This window comes from Pipistrellus hanaki, assembly GCF_964339955.1.
Source record: "Pipistrellus hanaki genome assembly, chromosome: Y".
Taxonomy (NCBI): Eukaryota; Metazoa; Chordata; class Mammalia; order Chiroptera; family Vespertilionidae; genus Pipistrellus; species Pipistrellus hanaki.
The window spans coordinates 4355513-4361512 of NC_140525.1; positions in this window are offsets into that span (position 1 = coordinate 4355513).

Here is a 6000-nt window from a genome sequence, read left to right on the forward strand (position 1 = left end):
GGGCAGTCATCTTTGACCACATGGGGTGGTCATCTTGTCTTGGAGTGACAGTAAATTTACATATTATTCTTTTATTCAATACAATGTAATTTTTATTTGTCTTAGAATTTTTTTTATAGAAGTATGGGAGAATGGTTAATTTTCAATATCACTGGGCTTCCCACAGCAATATCAACATAATGGTTTTGTTTTGTTTTGTTTTTTTAGATACAAACTCATTCAAATGAAAAGCTGATGTCAAAGCTTGCATGGATATTTTCAAAGCTAGGGTTGTATTTTCTTCCCCATGTAAATTGTTAAGACATTTTGTTGTTTGAGGCCATATAAAGTTCAAGTTAAATGTAATTATATATTGTCCTCACATAAGATTGCCTTTACCTCTGACATAATTTGTTAGACTCACAGATTTCACAGTTACAATTTATTGCAGAAAAAAGATGCAGATTAAAGTCAGCTAAAGGAAGTGAAGCAAAGGGCAGAGTCCAAGTTTACAAACATAGTTTTCATTGTCCTCTCTCCAGATACTGGGATAACTCTCCCTGTTTCAGTGTGTAACATTACACATGAATTATTTACCAACTAGAGAATCTGAGTTTCAGTATTCAGAATTTTTATTGAGGTTCCATTATTTATATATATAAAAGCCCAAGAGACTGGCCAACTGGCTGACTAACAGGTAGCTATGATTTGCTGGTTCCCCCAACTGCCCTCCTCTCAGTCACCAGGGGGCAGATATTCAATGCAGGAGTGAAAATCACAGGTATGGAAACATAGACAGACGGATTAATCTCAGGGGAAAAAGGGGAGGAAGGAGGACAAGAAGAGATTTACCAAAGATCTTATATGCATATTAAGGGCCTGGTGCACATTGTGGTCCCTTGGCCTGTTCTATGTGGGTCAGGCTGAAACTGGCACTCCAACATCCACTGAGGGGTGCTGGATTGTGAGAGGGCACAGGTCAGGCAGAGAGACGGGGCCTCTAGTATAGGCATAAGTGATTGTCTGTTCAGGTGATTGATTTGAGTCTCTAAATGATTAAAATCTCATGATCCCAAACCCCACCCTAAAATCTCAATGATCTTTCTGGCATGGCCAGCCTAGTTGAAAGACTGGTATGTCAGCCACACTTGAAGTCTGGTGTATTCAGCCTTGCTCTAAGGGAGAATACTATCAAGGATTATATGGCTTATCTTTAAGAAGTCCAGGTCAACTGTAGTCCCTTTTTTAACGAGGTCAAATGCTTTATTATATCAGCTGTGCTTTTCAATAAGCATACTACTTATTGTACTACTTAATGTACATGCTGCACATTACAATTTGGGGAAAATAATCATTGGACTACTAAACAAAACACAACTAGAGGTTCTGTGCATGAATTAGTGCGTGGGTGGAGACCCTTAACATGGCCTGCAGGAATTAGCCCAAAACTGGCAGTCCAACGCTGCCTGATAATCCTGCTCATCTCGGACCTGTGGAAGGTTCATATCCAGTTAGTCCTAATAGGGAGAGGCTAGCGCCACCACAGTGGCACTCACTAATCAGGAGCCCTGCATCTGGCACTGGTCCAGAGGTGGTGGAAGAGGCCAGGATGCAATCGCCCTTCTGGGCAGGCAATAGAATTTCCTTACCAGCCTAGGAGCCAGATCCATCCTGCTGATGTTCATGCTGCTTGTCAGGAGCCATCTGGCGGCTGCTTTTATATTGTTTCTTCCTTGTGGAGCATCTAAAGAGGGGAAGCAGTGCCAGAAACCAATCCTTGTCTCTCTAATAGAAAGAGGCTGGTCAACCTTGAAGCTCTGAAAGGTCAGAGCCAACCACTCCCTATCTAATTGAGACAATGGTAACTGAGGCAACTTCCCCAACTTGTAATCATGTAAACCCTTACTGATAGGATAATCTGCTTATTACCTGCCTAAGGGCTATGGGTGTTTCCCAAAGCTGCTTAAGGGTAACGGTGTATCCCACAGCAGCCTCAATAAAAGGGACAGCAAGGCCAGAGCCTAGAGAGTCTTCCCACTAGAGGTTGACTTCTGCCTGGCCCCCCATTTGTCCCAAATTAACTCTTTTCTAGTCTCTCTCTTCATTTTAGTGTGTGGCCTCCTCCAGAAACTGGACCCTGAGTGGGCCCTAGTCACGCGGGTCCACATCGCAGCTGCTGTACCTGAGGCTGACTTCCAGGAGACCAGCAGTGCTACTGGGATTGTGTTGGTGGTATTGGATCTTCATTAACTGGCCCATTCTCTGGAGATTGGACCTGCATGGTTACTGAGAGGCTGCCACTGACTGGTGGACCACCAGGATGGATTGGTCAGCTGAGCAGCGCTCCTGCTGTGGGAGCGCACTAATCACAGAGAGTAGCTCCTATGTTGAGCGTCTATCCCCTGCTGCTCAGTGCCTGTCATAGTGACCATATTAGAAGCCCCGTGTAAAAATTCATGCACGAGGGAGAGGGGTTCCCTTAGCCCAGCCTGTGCCCTCTGGCAATCAAGGACTGCTGGCTCCTAACAGCTCACCTGCCTGACTGGCCCTAACCACTCTGCCTGCCTGCCTATTCACCCCCTAACTGCCTCTGCTTGCCAGCCTGATTGCCTCTAATTGGTCACCAGTTGGCTTGGACACCCCAAACTGCTCCTCTGCTAGTCTAATTACCTCCTAACTGGTACCCTGCTGGCCTGGTTGTCCATAACTGCCCTCCCATGCTAGCCTGATTGCCTCCAACTGCTCTCCCCTGCCAGCGTGATCACCCCCAACTGCCCTCCACTGCCAACCTAATTGCCTCCCTCCCAGTCTAATCACCCCTTATCTGATCCCCTCATGGCCTGGTCACCCCCAACTGCTCCCCTGCTGGCCTGATTGGCCTTAACTGGTCCCCTCCTGGATTGAGGTTGCCCCCTAACTGCCTCCTGCCAGCCTGGATGCCCTCTAACTGCTTGCTCCCTGCTGTCCTGGTAGCTACCTAAATGCTCAGCTGTGGCCTGGCTGCCCTAACTGTTCCCCTCTCTGCCCCCTGGCAGCCTGATTGCCTCTTAACTGCTCCCCTGCCCTAACTGTCTCTGCCTCGGCCCCCACCACTGTTGCTTAGCCTGGAAGGACATTGGACATCTGGAAGATGTCTGGTTGAGCTGGTCTAATTAGCATATTACCCTTTTATTAGTATAGATTTTGATTGTTTTTTAATAGTGTTTTCCCATTTTGTTAGTAAATAGCTGTAAAACAAAATATGTCAGTGCCAGGGCCAGCCTAACAGGTTGAACCTGGCTGAGGTAGAGAGGTGGGAAGAGAAAAAAAAGAAAGACAGGAAGGTGTGATCGGGACTACAGGTAGCCATTGACCAACTGTAGCAACTTTATTAACTGTGAAATGTTTTTTTTGTTTTTTTTTTTGTTTGTTTGTTTGTTTGTTTGTTTTTACACAAACACTTGAATAGGAAGTCTGTCAAGCTGTCAAGAGTAAGGTAACCAGACATCTCCCTTTTGGCGAGACAGTCCCGCTTTTTAACAATTTGTCCCATGTCCCGTGGCCTTTTAAAATTCTTTCCAAAAATCGGGACTTTTTTAGAGGGCAGAAGGATATGGGGCAAATTGTTAAAAATCGGGACTGTCCTGCCCTGTCAAAAACAGGATGTCTGGTCACCTTAGTCAAGAGGAATGTATTATTTGTTCCTCTTAATCTCTAAGGGAGAGACAGAGCAGAAGGACAAATTCTTGGAACAACAAATCTCAATAAATAGTTACAGACTTCTTGGAAAGTCATGAAAGGTTCCTCTCATTCTATTGATAGTAGCCATCCAAACAAGTCTGGGAAATCTGTGTGGGTAGGGGGCTAGCAAGGTCCATGTGCAAAGTCTGTGTCAGCTTACCTCCTTTTTTTAGGCTGCTAATAACAAAAGTAAAATTTAAACATTAATAATAAATCTCTAATATTAAAACAATTGTAAACAATGCCAGTGTAAAATTAACCTACATACATGATATAATTTTCTTTAAAAAAATTTTTTTTATTGATTTTCTACAGAGAGTAAGGGAGAGAGAAAGAGAGCTAAAAACGCCAATGAGAGAGAAATACGACTAGCTGCCTCTTGCACACCCCCCGGGGATGTGCCCGCAACCAATGTACGTGTCCTTGACTGGAATCGAACCTGGGACCTTTCAGTCTGCAGACTGACTCTCTACCACTGAGCCAAACTGGTTTCGGCACATGATATAATTTTCAAAACTTGAATGTCAAGAGCAAAACTTTGGCTATTAAAAAATAACAAAACAATAAGAGAGAAATCAAAACTATGGACATATTAACGTTTTTAGCTACTAAATGAAAGAAAGTCTCTTTTGGATTTGGTTGCACGACTTTGCAGAAGACTGGCAGCTAAATGATGCTAGTATGAGTAGGAACATGGTTGAAAAAGTAGCCCCTTGCTTCAACTTCTTCCTTTTCCACAATCTGCTGTACTTCAGTCGTTAACTTCTTCAGATGACTTATGTTGGTACCTCAGTCCCTTGCATAGCTTTTAGTTTTCTTCTTACTCTGCTTCGTTCAAAAGGACTAAGGGCAGTACTTAGTCCTTTTGAGTGAAGGGACACAGGAGCTTGTCTGAGTCTATTGTGGTGACATAGGTAATGCTCTGGCACCTGAATTGGCTGTATTGCTCCTTCTGGAAAGATATAAAACACAACCTCTTCCCCACATTATTACTGAATCTGATTAAACTCTTTTCTGGTTTATGCTTCCTTCCACCTAGCTAACTCAGTGGAGGCTGTTGTACAGGAGACCTGATGCCTTTCGCCTGTTGTATAACCCTCTGCAACAAATTCAAAAAATGTTTAAAGTATAAAACATATGACTGGGCTTCTCTTGAGGTGACACATAACAACTGTCTCCCCCTGTTTTGTTTTTTACTATATGATTTTAAGTGTATGATTGGCTCTTTCGACAATTGAGTGATATTTATCTTGCTAGATTTGATTAGGTTTAAGGCCTTGGGGACTAGTTGGTACAGGAAGGTGGACAATATATTGAGGATATTGCTTCTAATAAAATATGGAAATTGTCGTTCTCAAATACCATTTTAAAGACTGAAAATTAAATGAAAAGTTCCTCTGAATTAGTGTGCCTTATAGTAGCTGTTTCAATAATTTTTGCTATACTTTCCACATAAGTACTATTACTATAGGTTGATGGGCTCTGTAATGAAATCTGTTAAGGAATAAATAAGAGCTTGTGTTTCTACTGAAATATAAGGGGTTTGAAGGACCTTTGCTCCTCTGCTGTAGTATATCTAGCCTTTCCAGAACTGGATCTATCGATAAAAATGGTTAATGCCTGAGGTATAATATCTCTATTAATGTGGCAGTTAATACTATTCCCTGTGTTAGAAATAAAGCAAGCCCCTAAGCCAGGGTTCCCGGTAGAACATCAAATATTAAATATTTTGACTTTTACGTTTAAGGGTGTGTGCAAATGATCTGAACTTATTCACACCGACCTTCCTTGCCCTAGGTCCTGGGCAACTGTAGCAATGCATAACTTCTGACTGCTAGCATGGCAAGGTGTCTTCACTATTTTTAATTCTGGTCTTTTTCTCCTCTGTTCTTATGGGCCACTGCCTTTTCTGTGGCTGGAACGGTTCTATCAGGATCTCTCTGGGGTCTGTTGTTGCAGGAATCCACATGGCTTTTCTGGAAATATACAAACATATTCTCGACCAGAGGTTAATAATGAAATCTTTTCTATAAATTGGACTTGGGATCCTTTGGATTTTTGTCCAAATGATTTTCCTTTGGCTTATTTTGACACTATAAGATTCTATGGGTGTTCCATTATTAGTATTAGTATTATAAATGAAAATTAACATGAATAAACATTTTAAAACAATTAAGGCTTGATGTAATTTACTTGCAGGGTATTTATTTTATTTATTCATTAGTCCCCTTTTTGTATTATGAGGTTTTTTAAAAAAATTTTTAATGTAGTCTTGATAATTTTTAATTTTTACTTTTAGTA